This window comes from Oncorhynchus nerka, linkage group LG2 (genome assembly GCF_034236695.1).
Source record: "Oncorhynchus nerka isolate Pitt River linkage group LG2, Oner_Uvic_2.0, whole genome shotgun sequence".
In the NCBI taxonomy this organism is placed as follows: domain Eukaryota; kingdom Metazoa; phylum Chordata; class Actinopteri; order Salmoniformes; family Salmonidae; genus Oncorhynchus; species Oncorhynchus nerka.
Genome location: NC_088397.1, coordinates 10,642,563 through 10,663,098, shown reverse-complemented (window position 1 = coordinate 10,663,098; position 20,536 = coordinate 10,642,563). Strand labels below are relative to the sequence as shown.

Genomic DNA, 20,536 nt, shown 5'->3' with positions numbered 1-20,536 from the left:
ATTATGCAAACACAGGGAAGAGTTTTCAGCTTGGTAATTCATTCACGCATTGTCCCTGATCTTTAGAAGTAGATTTGGGAGCTCTGTTGTCAGGGGTGACTGAGGGAAAGACTTGGTGGGAGTTTAGCAGTGAACGTTCACAAGGCTGAGGCCAGTTTCAGTGGCTCCAAAGTAAAGCACAGTGAAATGCTACAGTATACTGTAAGGTGTGTCAGTGTAAGGACTCCCCTTAAGTTTGAGGGTCTGAGAGATATATCGGTTTAATAAGAAATAGGAAATCGTTTTTGCAGGTCAATAGTTTGTGCAGTCAGCATTGTAATGGTAGGACACATACCAGTTTATTTATCAGCTATTTTAGTGAAATTAAATTGCAGTCTTGGGTGGCAATTTTGGGCCATGAGATGTGCACACAATTGTATTTACTACGTTTGTTTACACTGATATTTATGGTGTAAACAAACCATGATTTACAGTTTCAGTCAGTTTCCCAGAACTATGATAACATTTCCCCCAAAATGAGGTACTGCTTTTCACTCTCAGGACCACAATGAAACTGTAGGAACAGAGAACACAGTTTAATTATACTACTATTCCTATGCCCAATAATTTATTGACCTTTATTTAACCTTTATTTAACCTTTATTTAACTAGGCAAGTCAGTTAAGAACAAATTCTTATTTACAATGACGGCCTAGGAACAGTGGGTTAACTGCCTTGTTCAGGGGAAGAACAACAGATGTTTTACCTTGTCTTCTCTGGGATTCGATCTTGCAACCTTTTGGTTACTAGGCCAACGCTCTAACCACTAGGCTTCCTTACTGAACCCAAAAAACTATTCCTTGGAAAGTTATATGCAAAATAGGGGAACCTTGTGCAAATGTTGTTAGAACATTTTGTGTGGATGACTTGTGTTTTTCTTTTTGTTTGGCCTGTGGTCAAGATCCAATTGTTGTAGCCATGGTGATTAGACTGGAGTGATTGAGTTGGGGGTGTAGCCATGGTGATTAGACTGGAGTGATTGAGTTGGGGGTGTAGCCATGGTGATTAGACTGAGTGATTGAGTTGGGGGAGTAGCCATGGTGATTAGACTGGAGTGATTGAGTTGGGGGAGTAGCCATGGTGATTAGACTGGAGTGATTGAGTTGGGAGTAACCATGGTGATTAGACTGGAGTGATTGAGTTGGGGGAGTAGCCATGGTGATTCGACTGGAGTGATTGAATTGGGGGGAGTAACCATGGTGATTAGACTGAGTGATTGAGTTGGGGGAGTAGCCATGGTGATTCGACTGGAGTGATTGAGTTGGGGGAGTAGCCATGGTGATTAGACTGGAGTGATTGAGTTGGGGGAGTAGCCATGGTGATTAGACTGGAAAAACTCAGAAAAAAGAGGGAAACGAGGCAGTGTTCTGGTCAGACTCCGAAAAAGGGCACATCGCGCACCACTCCCCAGCATTCTTCTTGCCAATGTCCAGTCTCTTGACAACAAGGTTGACGAAATCCGAGCAAGGGTAGCATTCCAGAGGGACATCAGAGACTGCAACGTTCTCTGCTTCACAGAAACATGGCTTACTGGGAAGACGCTATCCGATGCGGTGCAGCCAACGGGTTTCTCCACGCATCGCGCCAGACAGAAACAAACATCTTTCTGGTAAGAAGAGTGGCGGGGGCGTATGCCTCATGACTAACGAGACATGGTGTGATGAAGGAAACATACAGGAACTCAAATCCTTCTGTTCACCTGCTTTAGAATTCCTCACAATCAAATGTAGACCGCATTATCTTCCAAGAGAATTCTCTTCGATTATAATCACAGCCGTATATATCCCCCCCCAAGCAGACACATCGATGGCTCTGAACGAACTTTATTTAACTCTTTGCAAACTGGAAACCATTTATCCGGAGGCTGCATTCATTGTAGCTGGGGATTTTAACAAAGCTAATCTGAAAACAAGACTCCCTAAATTTTATCAGCATATCGATTGCGCAACCAGGGGTGGTAAAACCTTGGATCATTGTTACTCTAACTTCCACGACGCATATAAGGCCCTGCCCCGCCCCCCTTTCGGAAAAGCTGACCACGACTCCATTTTGCTGATCCCTGCCTACAGGCAGAAACTAAAACAAGAGGCTCCCACGCTGAGGTCTGTCCAACGCTGGTCAGACCAAGCTGACTCCACACTCCAAGACTGCTTCCATCACGTGGACTGGGACATGTTTCGTATTGCGTCAGATGGAAATATTGACGAATACGCTGATTCGGTGTGCGAGTTCATTAGAACGTGCGTCGAAGATGTCGTTCCCATAGCAACGATAAAAACATTCCCAAACCAGAAACCGTGGATTGATGGCAGCATTCGCGTGAAACTGAAAGCGCGAACCACTGCTTTTAATCAGGGCAAGGTGTCTGGTAACATGTCCGAATATAAACAATGCAGCTATTCCCTCCGCAAGGCTATTAAACAAGCTAAGCGTCAGTACAGAGACAAAGTGGAATCTCAATTCAATGGCTCAGACACAAGAGGCATGTGGCAGGGTCTACAGTCAATCACGGACTACAAGAAGAAACCCAGCCCAGTCACGGACCAGGATGTCTTGCTCCCAGGCAGACTAAATAACTTTTTGCCCGCTTTGAGGACAATACAGTGCCACTGACACGGCCTGCAACGAAAACATGCGGTCTCTCCTTCACTGCAGCCGAGGTGAGTAAGACATTTAAACGTGTTAACCCTCGCAAGGCTGCAGGCCCAGACGGCATCCCCAGCCGCGCCCTCAGAGCATGCGCAGACCAGCTGGCCGGTGTGTTTACGGACATATTCAATCAATCCCTATACCAGTCTGCTGTTCCCACATGCTTCAAGAGGGCCACCATTGTTCCTGTTCCCAAGAAAGCTAAGGTAACTGAGCTAAACGACTACCGCCCGTAGCACTCACTTCCGTCATCATGAAGTGCTTTGAGAGACTAGTCAAGGACCATATCACCTCCACCCTACCTGACACCCTAGACCCACTCCAATTTGCTTACCGCCCAAATAGGTCCACAGACGATGCAATCTCAACCACACTGCACACTGCCCTAACCCACCTGGACAAGAGGAATACCTATGTGAGAATGCTGTTCATCGACTACAGCTCGGCATTCAACACCATAGTACCCTCCAAGCTCGTCATCAAGCTCGAGACCCTGGGTCTCGACCCCGCCCTGTGCAACTGGGTACTGGACTTCCTGACGGGCCGCCCCCAGGTGGTGAGGGTAGGCAACAACATCTCCTCCCCGCTGATCCTCAACACGGGGCCCCACAAGGGTGCGTTCTGAGCCCTCTCCTGTACTCCCTGTTCACCCACGACTGCGTGGCCACGCATGCCTCCAACTCAATCATCAAGTTTGCGGACGACACAACAGTGGTAGGCTTGATTACCAACAACGACGAGACGGCCTACAGGGAGGAGGTGAGGGCCCTCGGAGTGTGGTGTCAGGAAAATAACCTCACACTCAACGTCAACAAAACTAAGGAGATGATTGTGGACTTCAGGAAACAGCAGAGGGAACACCCCCCTATCCACATCGATGGAACAGTAGTGGAGAGGGTAGCCAGTTTTAAGTTCCTCGGCATACACATCACAGACAAACTGAATTGGTCCACTCACACTGACAGCGTCGTGAAGAAGGCGCAGCAGCGCCTCTTCAACCTCAGGAGGCTGAAGAAATTCGGCTTGTCACCAAAAGCACTCACAAACTTCTACAGATGCACAATCGAGAGCATCCTGGCGGGCTGTATCACCGCCTGGTACGGCAACTGCTCCGCCCTCAACCGTAAGGCTCTCCAGAGGGTAGTGAGGTCTGCACAACACATCACCGGGGCAAACTACCTGCCCTCCAGGACACCTACACCACCCGATGTTACAGGAAGGCCATAAAGATCATCAAGGACATCAACCACCCGAACCACTGCCTGTTCACCCCGCTATCATCCAGAAGGCGAGGTCAGTACAGGTGCATCAAAGCTGGGACCGAGAGACTGAAAAACAGCTTCTATCTCAAGGCCATCAGACTGTTAAACAGCCACCACTAACATTGAGTGGCTGCTGCCAACACACTGTCATTGACACTGACCCAACTCCAGCCACTTTAATAATGGGAATTGATGGGAAATGATGTAAATATATCACTAGCCACTTTAAACAATGCTACCTTATATAATGTTACTTAACCTACATTATTCATCTCATATGCATACGTATATACTGTACTCTAGATCATCGACTGCATCCTTATGTAATACATGTATCACTAGCCACTTTAACTATGCCACTTTGTTTACTTTGTCTACATACTCATCTCATATGTATATACTGTACTTGATACCATCTACTGTATGCTGCTCTGTACCATCACTCATTCATATATCCTTATGTACATATTCCTTATCCCCTTACACTGTGTATAAGACAGTAGTTTTGGAATTGTTAGTTAGATTACTTGTTGGTTATCACTGCATTGTCGGAACTAGAAGCACAAGCATTTCGCTACACTCGCATTAACATCTGCTAACCATGTGTATGTGACAAATAAAATTTGATTTGATTTGGTGATTAGACTGGAGTGATTGAGTTGGGGGTGTAGCCATGGTGATTAGACTGGAGTGATTGAGTTGGGGGTGTAGCCATGGTGATTAGACTGGAGTGATTGAGTTGGGGGGAGTAACCATGGTGATTAGACTGGAGTGATTGAGTTGGGGGAGTAGCCATGGTGATTCGACTGGAGTGATTGAGTTGGGGGAGTAGCCATGGTGATTAGACTGGGGTGATTGAGTTGGGGGAGTAACCATGGTGATTAGACTGAGTGATTGAGTTGGGGGAGTAGCCATGGTGATTAGACTGGAGTGATTGAGTTGGGGGAGTAGCCATCGTGATTAGACTGGAGTGATTGAGTTGGGGGTGTAGCCATGGTGATTAGACTGGAGTGATTGAGTTGGGGGTGTAGCCATGGTGATTAGACTGGAGTGATTGAGTTGGGGGTGTAGCCATGGTGATTAGACTGGAGTGATTGAGTTGGGGGTGTAGCCATGGTGATTAGATTGGAGTGATTGACTGCAACTGAGGACAGAGTATTTTTACGCACAACGCGCTTCAGCACTCGGCGGTCCCGTTCTGTAAGCTTGTGTGGCCTACCACTTCACGGCTGAGCCATTGTTGCTCCTAGACGTTCCACTTCACAATAACAGCACTTCCAGTTGACCGGGGCAGCTCTAGCAGGGCAGAAATTGAGTTGGGGGGAATCAGTGTAATGTAATTTGTCATGTCTTGCATTAGCTGTGTAAATGTGCAAACAACAATTCATAGTTAACAGTATACATGTATTATACACTACACAAGTATGTGGACACCTGCTTGTTGAACATCTCATTCCAAAATCATGAACATTAATATGGAGTTGGCCCCCCCTTTGCTGCTATAACAGCCTCCACTCTTCTGGGAGGGCTTTCTACTAGATGTTGGAACATTGCTGCGGGGACATGATTCCATTCACCTACAAAAGTATTAGTGAGGTCGGGCACTGATGTTGGACAATTAAGCCTGGCTCGCTGTCGGTGTTTTAATTCATCTCAAAGGGGTTCAATGGGTTTGAAGTCTGGGCTCTGTGCAGCCAGTCAAGTTCTTCCACACCGATCTCGACAAACCATTTCTGTATGGACCTCGCTTTGTGCACAGGGGCATTGTCATGCTGAAACAGGAAAGGGCCTTCGCCAAGCTGTTGCCACAGAGTTGGAAGCACAGAATCAAATCAAATCAAATCAATTTATATAGCCCTTCTTACATCAGCTGATATATCAAAGTGCTGTACAGAAACCCAGCCTAAAACCCCAAACAGCAAGCAATGCAGGTGTAGAAGCACGGTGGCTAGGAAAAACTCCCTAGAAAGGCCAAAACCTAGGAAGAAACCTAGAGAGGAACCAGGCTATGAGGGGTAGCCAGTTATGAGGGGTGGCTGTGCCGGGTGGAGATTATAACAGAACATGGCCAAGATGTTCAAATGTTCATAAATGACCAGCATGATCCAAAAAAAATGTGTCTAGAATGTCATTGTGCTGTAGCGTTAAGATTACCCCTCACTGGAACTAAGGGGCCCGAACCATGAAAAACAGTTTCTACTGCTCCAGAGTCCAATGGTGGCAAGCTTTACACCCCTCCAGCCGATGCATGGCATTGCGAATGGTGATCTTAAGCTTGTGTACGGCTGCTTGGTCATGGAAACCCATTTCATGAAGCTCCCGACAAACAGTTATTGTGCTGATGTTGCTTCCAGAGGCAGTTTGGAACTCGGTTAGTGGGTGTTGCAATCGAGGACAGAGTATTTTTTACGAGCAACATGCTTCAGCACTCGGATGTCCCGTTCTGTGAGCTTCGCGGCTGAGCCATTGTTGCTCCTAGACGTTCCACTTCACAATAACAGCACTTACATTTGACCGGGGCAGCTCTAGCAGGGCAGAAATTCGATGAACTGACTTGTTGGAAAGGTGGCATCCTATGATGGTGCCACGTTGAAAGTCAGTATGGGTCATTCTACTGCCAATGTTTGTCTATGGAGATTGCATGACTGTGCGCTCAATTTTATACATCTGTCAGCAACGGGTGTTGATATAAAAAGGTGTCCACATACTTTTTGTGTATGTGTATGTATAGTAGTATATACAGTACATATCCCATAATAAACCTGATTTAGCAAGGATCCAATCTACACATTCTGTCCATGTTATTGTGCACACGTTTATATGTCATTTTTTTGTTGTAATTTTCTTCTCCAGGCAGTAGAATGGAGACCAGATGAAGACACCAAGCGGTCCTGTCAGAGCAAAGGAAAGACAGAGGTATTATAGCTGTCTGGCAGTTCTGGACACTTTAAATAGAGAAAGACAGACGACTGGTAGAATTCTACATTAAAGGGGCTGCCCTCACCAGAGATATTTAGATAAAGACAGACGACTGGTAGAATTTTACATTAAAGGGGCTGCCCTCACCAGAGATATTTGGATAAAGACAGACGACTGGTAGAATTCTACATTAAAGGGGCTGCCCTCACCAGAGATATTTAGAGAAAGACAGACGACTGGTAGAATTCTACATTAAAGGGGCTGCCCTCACTAGAGATATTTAGATAAAGACAGACGACTGGTAGAATTCTACATTAAAGGGGCTGCCCTCACTAGAGATATTTAGATAAAGACAGACGACTGGTAGAATTCTACATTAAAGGGGCTGCCCTCACTAGAGATATTTAGATAAAGACAGACGACTGGTAGAATTCTACATTAAAGGGGCTGCCCTCACTAGAGATATTTAGATAAAGACAGACGACTGGTAGAATTCTACATTAAAGGGGCTGCCCTCACTAGAGATATTTAGATAAAGACAGACGACTGGTAGAATTCTACATTAAAGGGCTGCCCTCACTAGAGATATTTAGATAAAGACAGACGACTGGTAGAATTCTACATTAAAGGGGCTGCCCTCACTAGAGATATTTAGATAAAGACAGACGACTGGTAGAATTCTACATTAAAGGGGCTGCCCTCACTAGAGATATTTAGATAAAGACAGACGACTGGTAGAATTCTACATTAAAGGGGCTGCCCTCACTAGAGATATTTAGATAAAGACAGACGACTGGTAGAATTCTACATTAAAGGGGCTGCCCTCACTAGAGATATTTAGATAAAGACAGACGACTGGTAGAATTCTACATTAAGGGGGCCCTCACTAGAGATATTTAGATAAAGACAGACGACTGGTAGAAGGGGCTGCCCTCACCAGAGATATTTAGATAAAGACAGACGACTGGTAGAATTCTACATTAAAGGGGCTGCCCTCACCAGAGATATTTAGATAAAGACAGACGACTGGTAGAATTCTACATTAAAGGGGCTGCCCTCACCAGAGATATTTAGATAGAGAAAGACAGACGACTGGTAGAATTCTACATTAAAGGGGCTGCCCTCACCAGAGATATTTAGATAAAGACAGACGACTGGTAGAATTCTACATTAAAGGGGCTGCCCTCACCAGAGATATTTAGATAAAGACAGACGACTGGTAGAATTCTACATTAAAGGGGCTGCCCTCACTAGAGATATTTAGATAAAGACAGACGACTGGTAGAATTCTACATTAAAGGGGCTGCCCTCACTAGAGATATTTAGATAAAGACAGACGACTGGTAGAATTCTACATTAAAGGGGCTGCCCTCACTAGAGATATTTAGATAAAGACAGACGACTGGTAGATAATTCTACATTAAAGGGGCTGCCCTCACTAGAGATATTTAGATAAAGACAGACGACTGGTAGAATAAAGGGGCTCTCACTAGAGATATTAAATGGTGGTGCCCTCACCAAAGATATTTAGATAAAGACAGACGACTGGTTACTAGCGGCCTCCCTCACCAAAGATATTTAGATAAAGACAGACGACTGGTAGAACTACATTACATTAAACTGGGGGCTGCCCTCACTAGAGATATTTAGATAAAGACAGACGACTGGTAGAATTCTACATTAAAGGGGCTGCCCTCACTAGAGATATTTAGATAAAGACAGACGACTGGTAGAATTCTACATTAAAGGGGCTGCCCTCACCAAAGATATTTAGATAAAGACAGACGACTATCTACAGAGATATTTAGATAAAAAGACTGGTAGCTGCCCTCACCAGAGATATTTAGATAAAGACAGACGACTGGTAGAATTCTACATTAAAGGGGCTGCCCTCACTAGAGATATTTAGATAAAGACAGACGACTGGTAGAATTCTACATTAAAGGGGCTGCCCTCACTAGAGAGAGATATTTAGATAAAGACCCTGAGATATTTAGACATTAAAGAGATATTTAGATAAAGACAGACGACTGGTAGAATTCTACATTAAAGGGGCTGCCCTCACCAAAGATATTTAGATAGCTTCAATGAAGTGTACTAGAAGCTGTACTAACCTTGTACAGGAAGAAATGAATAGACTATTGTATGGTGGTGTTATGACATCTTTGTCCTCCCGTGTTCCCGTCCCCACAGGATGAATGTCAGAACTACATCCGGGTCCTGCTCATCACCGGGAGGCGGATCTTTACCTGTGGAACCAACGCCTTTACCCCCGTCTGCACCACCCGGCAGGTGAGAGAGAGAGGGAGAGGAGGATGAAGATAGAGTTGAAGGAGATGAGAGAGAGAGGGAGAGGAGGATGAAGATAGAGTTGAAGGAGATGAGAGAGGAGTAACAGGAGAGGGAGAGGAGGATGAAGATAGAGTTGAAGGAGATGAGAGAGGAGAGAGGAGTAACAGGAGAGAGAGATGAGAGAGTAACAGGAGAGGGAGATGAGAGAGGAGTAACAGGAGAGGGGGAGAGAGAGGAGTAACAGGAGAGGGGGTTGAGTAACAGAGAGGAGTCACAGGAGAGGGGAGATGAGAGAGAGGAGTAACAGGAGAGGGGGAGAGAGAGAGGAGTAACAGGAGAGGGGGTTGAGAGAGGAGTAACAGGAGAGGGAGATGAGAGAGGAGTAACAGGAGAGGGAGACGAGAGAGAGGAGTAACAGGAGAGGGAGATGAGAGAGAGGAGTAACAGGAGGGAGAGAGAGAGAGGAATAACAGGAGAGGGAGACGAGAGAGAGGAGTAACAGGAGATGGAGACGAGAGAGAGAAGTAACAGGAGAGGGAGATGAGAGAGAGAGGAGTAACAGGAGAGGGAGATGAGAGAGAGGAGTAACAGGAGAGGGAGATGAGAGAGGAGTAACAGGAGAGGGAGTTGAGAGAGAGGAGTAACAGGAGAGGGAGATGAGAGAGAGGAGTAACAGGAGAGGGAGATGAGAGAGGAGTAACAGGAGAGGGAGATGAGAGAGGAGTAACAGGAGAGGGAGATGAGAGAGGAGTAACAGGAGAGGGAGATGAGAGAGGAGTAACAGGAGAGGGAGATGAGAGAGAGGAGTAACAGGAGAGGGAGATGAGAGAGAGTAACAGGAGTAAGAGGAGAGGGAGAGAGGGAGATGAGGAGGAGTAACAGGAGAGGGAGATGAGAGAGGAGTAACAGGAGAGGGAGATGAGAGAGGAGTAACAGGAGAGGGAGATGAGAGAGGAGTAACAGGAGAGGGAGATGAGAGAGGAGTAACAGGAGAGGGAGATGAGAGAGGAGTAACAGGAGAGGGGGAGATGAGAGAGGAGTAACAGGAGAGGAGATGAGAGAGGAGTAACTGGAGAGGAAGATGAGAGAGGAGTAACTGGAGATGGAGATGAGAGAGGAGTAACAGGAGAGGGAGATGAGAGAGGAGTAACAGGAGAGGGAGATGAGAGAGGAGTAACAGGAGAGGGAGATGAGAGAGGAGTAACAGGAGAGGGAGATGAGAGAGGAGTGTAACAGGAGAGGGAGATGAGAGAGGAGTAACAGGAGAGGGAGAGGGAGAGGGAGAGAGGAGTAACAGGAGAGGGAGAGGAGGAGTTGAGGAGAGGAGATGAGAGAGGAGTAACAGGAGAGGGAGATGAGAGAGGAGTAACAGGAGAGGGAGATGAGAGAGGAGTAACAGGAGAGGGAGATGAGAGAGGAGTAACAGGAGAGGAGAGAGGGAGATAACAGGAGAGGGAGATGAGAGGAGTAACAGGAGAGGGAGATGAGAGAGGAGTAACAGGAGAGGGAGATGAGAGAGGAGTAACAGGAGAGGGAGGGAGATGAGAGAGGAGTAACTGGAGATGGAGATGAGAGAGAGGAGTAACAGGAGAGGAAGATGAGAGAGGAGTAACTGGAGATGGAGATGAGAGAGGAGTAACAGGAGAGGGAGATGATAGAGGAGTAACAGGAGAGGGAGATGAGAGAGGAGTAACAGGAGAGGGAGATGAGAGAGGATTAACAGGAGGAGAGGGAGATGAGAGAGGAGTAACAGGAGAGGGAGATGAGAGAGGAGTAACAGGAGAGGAGAGGGAGATGAGAGAGGAGTAACAGGAGAGGGAGATGAGAGAGGAGTAACAGGAGGAGAGGGAGATGAGAGAGGAGTAACAGGAGAGGGAGATGAGAGAGGAGTAACAGGAGAGGGAGATGAGAGAGGAGTAACAGGGAGAGGGAGATGAGAGAGGAGTAACAGGAGAGGGAGATGAGAGAGGATTAACAGGAGAGGGAGATGAGAGAGGATTAACAGGAGGAGAGGAGAGAGGAGTAACAGGAGAGGGAGATGAGAGAGGAGTAACAGGAGAGGGAGATGAGAGAGGAGTAACAGGAGAGGGAGATGAGAGAGGAGTAACAGGAGAGGGAGATGAGAGAGGAGTAACAGGAGAGGGAGATGAGAGAGGAGTAACAGGAGAGGGAGGGAGATAACAGGAGAGGGAGATGAGGAGTAACAGGAGAGGGAGATGAGAGAGGATTAACAGGAGAGGGAGATGAGAGAGGAGTAACAGGAGAGGGAGATGAGAGAGGAGTAACAGGAGAGGGAGAGGGAGATGAGAGAGGAGTAACAGGAGAGGGAGATGAGAGAGGAGTAACAGGAGAGGGAGAGGGAGATGAGAGAGGAGTAACAGGAGAGGGAGATGAGAGAGGAGTAACAGGAGAGGGAGATGAGAGAGGATTAACAGGAGAGGGAGATGAGAGAGGATTAACAGGAGAGGGAGATGAGAGAGGATTAACAGGAGAGGGAGAGGGAGATGAGAGAGGAGTAACAGGAGAGGGAGATGAGAGAGGATTAACAGGAGAGGGAGGAGAGGGAGAGGGAGATGAGAGAGGAGTAACAGGAGAGGGAGAGGGATGAGAGGAGTAACAGGAGAGGGAGATGAGAGAGGAGTAACAGGAGAGGGAGATGAGAGAGGAGTAACAGGAGAGGGAGAGGGAGATGAGAGAGGAGTAACATTAACAGGAGAGAGAGGAGAGGGAATGAGGAGTAACAGGAGGAGAGGGAGATGAGAGAGGAGTAACAGGAGAGGGAGATGAGAGAGGAGTAACAGGAGAGGGAGGGAGATGAGAGAGGAGTAACAGGAGAGGAGAGATGAGAGAGGAGTAACAGGAGAGGGAGAGGGAGATGAGAGAGGAGTAACAGGAGGAGAGGGAGATGAGAGAGGAGTAACAGAGAGAGTAACAGGAGAGGGAGATGAGAGAGGAGTAACAGGAGAGGGGAGAGGAGAGATAACAGGAGAGGGAGAGGAGTAACAGGAGAGGGAGAGGGAGATGAGAGAGGAGTAACAGGAGAGAGGGAGATGAGAGAGGAGTAACAGGAGAGGGAGAGGGAGATGAGAGGAGTAACAGGAGAGGGAGAGGGAGATGAGAGAGGAGTAACAGGAGAGGGAGAGGGAGATGAGAGAGGAGTAACAGGGAGAGGGAGATGAGAGAGGAGTAACAGGAGAGGGAGAGGGAGATGAGAGAGGAGTAACAGGAGAGGGAGAGGGAGATGAGAGAGAGAGTAACAGGAGAGGGAGAGGGAGATGAGAGGAGTAACAGGAGAGGGAGAGGGAGATGAGAGAGGAGTAACAGGAGAGGGAGATGAGAGAGGAGTAACAGGAGAGGGAGAGGGAGATGAGAGAGGAGTAACAGGAGAGGGAGAGGGAGAGAGAGAGGAGTAACAGGAGAGAGGGAGATGAGAGAGGAGTAACAGGAGAGGGGAGAGAGGAGATGAGAGAGGAGTAACAGGGGAGAGGGAGATGAGAGAGGAGTAACAGGAGAGGGGAGAGGGAGTAACATGAGAGAGGAGTAACAGGAGAGAGGAGATGAGAGAGGAGTAACAGGAGAGGGAGAGGGAGATGAGAGAGGAGTAACAGGAGAGGGAGAGATGAGAGAGGAGTAACAGGGGAGGGATGAGAGAGGAGTAACAGGAGACAGGAGAGGGAGATGAGAGAGGAGTAACAGGAGAGGGAGATGAGAGAGGAGTAACAGGAGAGGGAGAGGGAGATGAGAGAGGAGTAACAGGAGAGGGAGAGGGAGAGAGAGGAGTAACAGGAGAGGGAGAGGGAGATGAGAGAGGAGTAACAGGAGAGGGAGATGAGAGAGGATTAACAGGAGAGGGAGAGGGAGATGAGAGAGGAGTAACAGGAGAGGGAGATGAGAGAGGAGTAACAGGAGAGGGAGAGGGAGATGAGAGAGGAGTAACAGGAGAGGGAGAGGGAGATGAGAGAGGAGTAACAGGAGAGGGAGAGGGAGATGAGAGAGGAGTAACAGGAGAGGGAGATGAGAGAGGAGTAACAGGAGAGAGGAGTAACAGGAGAGGGAGAGGGAGATGAGAGAGGAGTAACAGGAGAGGAGAGGGAGATGAGAGAGGAGTAACAGGAGAGGGAGATGAGAGAGGAGTAACAGGAGAGGAGAGGGAGATGAGAGAGGAGTAACAGGAGAGGGAGAGGGAGATGAGAGAGGGGAGTAACAGGAGAGGGAGATGAGAGAGGAGTAACAGGAGAGGGAGATGAGAGAGGAGTAACAGGAGAGGGAGAGGGAGATGAGAGAGGAGTAACAGGAGAGGGAGATGAGAGAGGAGTAACAGGAGAGGGAGAGGGAGATGAGAGAGGATTAACAGGAGAGGGAGATGAGAGAGGAGTAACAGGAGAGGGAGAGGGAGATGAGAGAGGAGTAACAGGAGAGGGAGATGAGAGAGGAGTAACAGGAGAGGGAGATGAGAGAGGAGTAACAGGAGAGGGAGAGGGAGATGAGAGAGGAGTAACAGGAGAGGGAGAGGGAGATGAGAGAGGATTAACAGGAGAGGGAGAGGGAGATGAGAGAGGAGTAACAGGAGAGGGAGAGGGAGATGAGAGAGGAGTAACAGGAGAGGGAGATGAGAGAGGAGTAACAGGAGAGGGAGAGGGAGATGAGAGAGGAGTAACAGGAGAGGAGAGGGAGATGAGAGAGGAGTAACAGGAGAGGGAGAGGGAGATGAGAGAGGAGTAACAGGAGAGGGAGATGAGAGAGGAGTAACAGGAGAGGGAGAGGGAGATGAGAGAGGAGTAACAGGAGAGGGAGATGAGAGAGAGGAGAGGAGAGGGAGAGAGAGTAACAGGAGAGGAGAGGGAGATGAGAGAGGTAACAGGAGAGGGAGATGAGAGAGGAGTAACAGGAGAGGGAGAGGGAGATGAGAGAGGAGTAACAGGAGAGGGAGAGGGAGATGAGAGAGGAGTAACAGGAGAGGGAGATGAGAGAGGATTAACAGGAGAGGGAGAGGGAGATGAGAGAGGAGTAACAGGAGAGGGAGAGGGAGATGAGAGAGGAGTAACAGGAGAGGGAGATGAGAGGATTAACAGGAGAGGAGATGAGAGAGGAGTAACAGGAGAGGGAGAGGGAGATGAGAGAGGAGTAACAGGAGAGGGAGAGGGAGATGAGAGAGGAGTAACAGGAGAGGGAGATGAGAGAGGAGTAACAGGAGAGGGAGAGGGAGATGAGAGAGGAGTAACAGGAGAGGGAGATGAGAGAGGAGTAACAGGAGAGGGAGAGGGAGATGAGAGAGGAGTAACAGGAGAGGGAGATGAGAGAGGAGTAACAGGAGAGAGGGAGATGAGAGAGGAGTAACAGGAGAGGGAGGGAGATGAGAGAGGAGTAACAGGAGAGGAGGAGATGAGAGAGGAGTAACAGGAGAGGGAGAGGGAGATGAGAGAGGAGTAACAGGAGAGGAGAGGGAGATGAGAGAGGAGTAACAGGAGGGAGGGAGATGAGAGAGGATTAACAGGAGAGGGAGATGAGAGAGGAGTAACAGGAGAGGGAGAGGGAGATGAGAGAGGAGTAACAGGGAGAGGGAGAGGGAGATGAGAGAGGAGTAACAGGAGAGGGAGAGGGAGATGAGAGAGGAGTAACAGGAGGAGAGAGGAGATGAGAGAGGAGTAACAGGAGAGGGAGAGAGAGATGAGTAAGAGGAGTAAGGGAGAGGAGATGAGAGAGGAGTAACAGGAGAGGGAGATGAGAGAGGAGTAACAGGAGAGGGAGAGGGAGATGAGAGAGGAGTAACAGGAGAGGGAGAGGGAGATAACAGGAGAGGGAGAGGAGATGAGAGAGGAGTAACAGGAGAGGGAGATGAGAGAGGAGTAACAGGAGAGGGAGAGGGAGATGAGAGAGGATTAACAGGAGAGGGAGGGAGATGAGAGAGGAGTAACAGGAGAGGAGATGAGAGAGGAGTAACAGGAGAGGGAGGGAGATGAGGAGTAACAGGAGAGGGAGAGGGAGATGAGAGAGGAGTAACAGGAGAGGGAGAGGGAGATGAGAGAGGAGTAACAGGAGAGGGAGATGAGAGAGGAGTAACAGGAGAGGGAGATGAGAGAGGAGTAACAGGAGAGGGAGAGGGAGATGAGAGAGGAGTAACAGGAGAGGGAGATGAGAGAGGAGTAACAGGAGAGGGAGATGAGAGGAGTAACAGGGAGAGGGAGAGGAGGGAGAGGAGATGAGAGAGGAGAGAGGGAGATGAGAGAGGATTAACAGGAGAGGGAGATGAGAGAGGAGTAACAGGGAGAGGAGAGGGAGATGAGAGAGGAGTAACAGGAGAGGGAGAGGGAGATGAGAGAGGAGTAACAGGAGAGGGAGATGAGAGAGGAGTAACAGGAGAGGGAGAGGGAGATGAGAGAGGAGTAACAGGAGAGGGAGATGAGAGAGGAGTAACAGGAGAGGGAGAGGGAGATGAGAGAGGAGTAACAGGAGAGGGAGAGGGAGATGAGAGAGGAGTAATGAGAGAGGAGAGGAGAGGGAGATGAGAGAGGAGTAACAGGAGAGGGAGAGGGAGATGAGAGAGGAGTTAGGAGAGGGAGAGGGAGATGAGAGAGGGTAACAGGAGAGGGAGAGGGAGATGAGAGAGGAGTAACAGGAGAGGGGAGATGAGAGAGGAGTAACAGGAGAGGGAGATGAGAGAGGAGTAACAGGAGAGGAGAGGGAGATGAGAGAGGAGTAACAGGAGGAGGGAGATGAGAGAGGAGTAACAGGAGAGGGAGATGAGAGAGGAGTAACAGGAGAGGGAGAGGGGAGATGAGAGAGGAGTAACAGGAGAGGGAGATGAGAGAGGAGTAACAGGAGAGGGAGAGGGAGATGAGAGAGGATTAACAGGAGAGGGAGATGAGAGAGGAGTAACAGGAGAGGGAGAGGGAGATGAGAGAGGATTAACAGGAGAGGGAGATGAGAGAGGAGTAACAGGAGAGGGAGGGAGATGAGAGAGGAGTAACAGGAGAGGGAGATGAGAGAGGAGTAACAGGAGAGAGGGAGATGAGAGAGGAGTAACAGGAGAGGGAGAGGAGATGAGAGAGGAGTAACAGGAGAGGGAGAGGGAGATGAGAGAGGAGTAACAGGAGAGGGAGATGAGAGAGGAGTAACAGGAGAGGGAGAGGGAGATGAGAGAGGAGTAACAGGAGAGGGAGATGAGAGAGGAGTAACAGGAGAGGGAGAGGGAGATGAGAGAGGAGTAACAGGAGAGGGAGAGGGAGATGAGAGAGGAGTAACAGGAGAGGGAGAGGGAGATGAGAGAGGAGTAACAGGAGAGGGAGATGAGAGAGGAGTAACAGGAGAGGGAGGGAGATGAGAGAGGAGTAACAGGAGAGGGAGAGGGAGATGAGAGAGGAGTAACAGGAGAGGGAGATGAGAGAGGAGTAACAGGAGAGGGAGATGAGAGAGGAGTAACAGGAGAGGGAGAGGGAGATGAGAGAGGAGTAACAGGAGAGGGAGAGGGAGAGAGGAGTGTAACAGGAGAGGGAGATGAGAGAGGAGTAACAGGAGAGGGAGAGGGAGATGAGAGAGGAGTAACAGGAGAGGGAGATGAGAGAGGAGTAACAGGAGAGGGAGAGGGAGATGAGAGAGGATTAACAGGAGAGGGAGATGAGAGAGTAACAGGAGAGGGAGATGAGAGAGGAGTAACAGGAGAGGGAGAGGGAGATGAGAGAGGAGTAACAGGAGAGGGAGATGAGAGAGGAGTAACAGGAGAGGGAGAGGGAGATGAGAGAGGAGTAACAGGAGAGGGAGATGAGAGAGGAGTAACAGGAGAGGGAGAGGGAGATGAGAGAGGAGTAACAGGAGAGGGAGAGGAGTAACAGGAGAGGGAGAGGGAGATGAGAGAGAGTAACAGGAGAGGGAGATGAGAGAGGAGTAACAGGAGAGGAGAGGGAGATGAGAGAGGATTAACAGGAGAGGGAGATGAGAGAGGAGTAACAGGAGAGGGAGAGGGAGATGAGAGAGGAGTAACAGGAGAGGGAGATGAGAGAGGAGTAACAGGGAGGGAGAGGGAGATGAGAGAGGAGTAACAGGAGAGGGAGATGAGAGAGGAGTAACAGGAGAGGGAGAGATGAGAGAGGATTAACAGGAGAGAGGGAGATGAGAGAGGAGTAACAGGAGAGGGAGAGAGAGAGATAACAGGAGAGGAGATGAGAGAGGAGTAACAGGAGAGGGAGATGAGAGAGGAGTAACAGGAGAGGGAGGAGATGAGAGAGGAGTAACAGGAGAGGGAGAGGGAGATGAGAGAGAGGAGTAACAGGAGAGGGAGAGGGAGATGAGAGGAGTAACAGGAGGGAGGAGAGGGAGATGAGAGAGGAGTAACAGGAGAGAGAGGAGATGAGAGAGGAGTAACAGGAGAGGGAGAGGAGAGATGAGAGAGAGAGTAAGAGGAGAGGAGAGGAGAGGGAGAGAGAGAGTAACAGGAGAGGGAGATGAGAGAGGAGTAACAGGAGAGGGAGAGGGAGATGAGAGAGGAGTAACAGGAGGGAGATGAGAGAGGAGTAACAGGAGAGGGAGGGAGATGAGAGAGGAGTAACAGGAGAGGGAGGAGAGAGGAGTAACAGAGAGAGATGAGAGAGGAGTAACAGGAGATGATGAGAGAGGAGTAACAGGAGAGGGAGATGAGAGAGGAGTAACAGGAGAGGGAGATGAGAGAGGAGTAACAGGAGAGGGAGAGGGAGATGAGAGAGGAGTACACAGGAGAGGGAGAGATGAGAGAGGAGTAACAGGAGAGGGAGATGAGAGAGGAGTAACAGGAGAGGGAGAGGGAGATGAGAGAGGAGTAACAGGAGAGGGAGAGGGAGATGAGAGAGGAGTAACAGGAGAGGGAGATGAGAGAGGAGTAACAGGAGAGGGAGATGAGAGAGGAGTAACAGGAGAGGGAGAGGGAGATGAGAGAGGAGTAACAGGAGAGGGAGATGAGAGAGAGTAACAGGAGAGGGATTAGAGAGAGTAACAGGAGAGGGAGAGGGAGATGAGAGAGGAGTAACAGGAGAGGGAGAGGGAGATGAGAGAGGAGTAACAGGAGAGGGAGAGGAGATGAGAGAGGAGTAACAGGAGAGGGAGATGGGAGATGAGGGAGAGGAGTAACAGGAGAGGGAGAGGGAGATGAGAGAGGAGTAACAGGAGAGGGGAGAGGGAGATAACAGGGAGAGGGAGATGAGAGGAGTAACAGGAGAGGGAGAGGGAGATGAGAGAGGAGTAACAGGAGAGGGAGATGAGAGAGGATTAACAGGAGAGGGAGAGAGGAGAGAGAGAGGAGTAACAGGAGACAGGAGAGGGAGATGAGAGAGGAGTAACAGGAGAGGGAGAGGGAGATGAGAGAGAGGAGTAAGAGGAGAGGGAGATGAGAGAGGAGTAACAGGAGAGGGAGAGGGAGATGAGAGAGGAGTAACAGGAGAGGGAGATGAGAGAGGAGTAACAGGAGAGGGAGGGAGATGAGAGAGGAGTAACAGGAGAGGGAGATGAGAGAGGAGTAACAGGAGAGGGAGAGGAGAGGGAGTTGAGAGAGAGGAGTAACAGGAGAGGAGAGGGAGATGAGAGAGAGAGGAACAGGAGAGGGAGATGAGAGAGGAGTAACAGGGAGAGGGAGATGAGAGAGGAGTAACAGGAGAGGGAGAGGGAGATGAGAGAGGAGTAACAGAGAGGGAGGGAGAGGGAGATGAGAGAGGAGTAAGGGAGAGGGAGATGAGAGAGGATTAACAGGAGAGGGAGAGGGAGATGAGAGAGGAGTAACAGGAGAGGAGAGGGAGATGAGAGAGGAGTAACAGGAGAGGGAGATGAGAGAGGAGTAACAGGAGAGGGAGATGAGAGAGGAGTAACAGGAGAGGGAGAGGGAGATGAGAGAGGAGTAACAGGAGAGGGAGAGGGAGAGAGGAGTAACAGGAGAGGGAGATGAGAGGGAGAGGGAGAGGAGATGAGAGAGGAGTAACAGGAGAGGGAGATGAGAGAGGAGTAACAGGAGAGGGAGATGAGAGAGGAGTAACAGGAGAGGGAGAGGGAGATGAGAGAGGAGTAACAGGAGAGGGAGAGGGAGATGAGAGAGGAGTAACAGGAGAGGGAGATGAGAGAGGAGTAACAGGAGAGGGAGAGGGAGATGAGAGAGGATTAACAGGAGAGGGAGAGGGAGATGAGAGAGGAGTAACAGGAGAGGGAGAGGGAGATGAGATGAGAGGAGTAACAGGAGGAGAGGGAGATGAGAGAGGAGTAACAGGAGAGGGGGAGATGAGAGAGGAGTAACAGGAGAGGGAGAGGGAGATGAGAGAGGAGTAACAGGAGAGGGAGATGAGAGAGGAGTAACAGGAGAGGGAGATGAGAGAGGAGTAACAGGAGAGGGAGAGGGAGATGAGAGAGGAGTAACAGAGAGAGGAGATGAGAGAGGAGTAACAGGAGAGGGAGATGAGAGAGGAGTAACAGGAGAGGGAGAGGGAGATGAGAGAGGAGTAACAGGAGAGGGAGAGGGAGATGAGAGAGGAGTAACAGGAGAGGGAGAGGGAGATGAGAGAGGAGTAACAGGAGAGGGAGATGAGAGAGGAGTAACAGGAGAGGGAGAGGGAGATGAGAGAGGATTAACAGGAGAGGGAGAGGGAGATGAGAGAGGAGTAACAGGAGAGGGAGAGGGAGATGAGAGAGGAGTAACAGGAGAGGGAGATGAGAGAGGAGTAACAGGAGAGGGAGAGGGAGATGAGAGAGGAGTAACAGGAGAGGGAGATGAGAGAGGGAGATGAGAGGGAGATGAGAGAGGAGTACAGGAGAGGAGAGGGAGATGAGAGAGGAGTAACAGGAGAGAGGGAGAGAGAGGAGTAACAGGAGAGAGATGAGAGAGGAGTAACAGGAGAGGGAGAGGGAGATGAGAGAGGAGTAACAGGAGAGGGAGAGGGAGATGAGAGAGGAGTAACAGGAGAGGGAGATGAGAGAGGAGTAACAGGAGAGGAGAGGGAGATGAGAGAGGAGTAACAGGAGAGGGAGATGAGAGAGGAGTAACAGGAGAGGGAGAGGGAGATGAGAGAGGAGTAACAGGAGAGGGAGAGGGAGATGAGAGAGGAGTAACAGGAGAGGGAGAGGGAGATGAGAGAGGAGTAACAGGAGAGGGAGATGAGAGAGGAGTAACAGGAGAGGGAGAGGGAGATGAGAGAGGAGTAACAGGAGAGGGAGAGGGAGATGAGAGAGGTGTAACAGGAGAGGGAGATGAGAGAGGAGTAACAGGAGAGGGAGATGAGAGAGGAGTAACAGGAGAGGGAGAGGGAGATGAGAGAGGAGTAACAGGAGTGGGAGATGAGAGAGGAGTAACAGGAGAGGGAGATGAGAGAGGAGTAACAGGAGAGGAGAGGGAGATGAGAGAGGAGTAACAGGAGAGGGACAGGAGAGGA

General features: G+C 49.5%; 1 pseudogene; it reads left to right on the top strand.

Moving 5' to 3' along the window:
* The window catches only part of LOC115117669 (semaphorin-5B-like), an 81,080-nt pseudogene that overhangs the window by 7,410 nt on the left and 53,134 nt on the right, over positions 1-20,536 (top strand).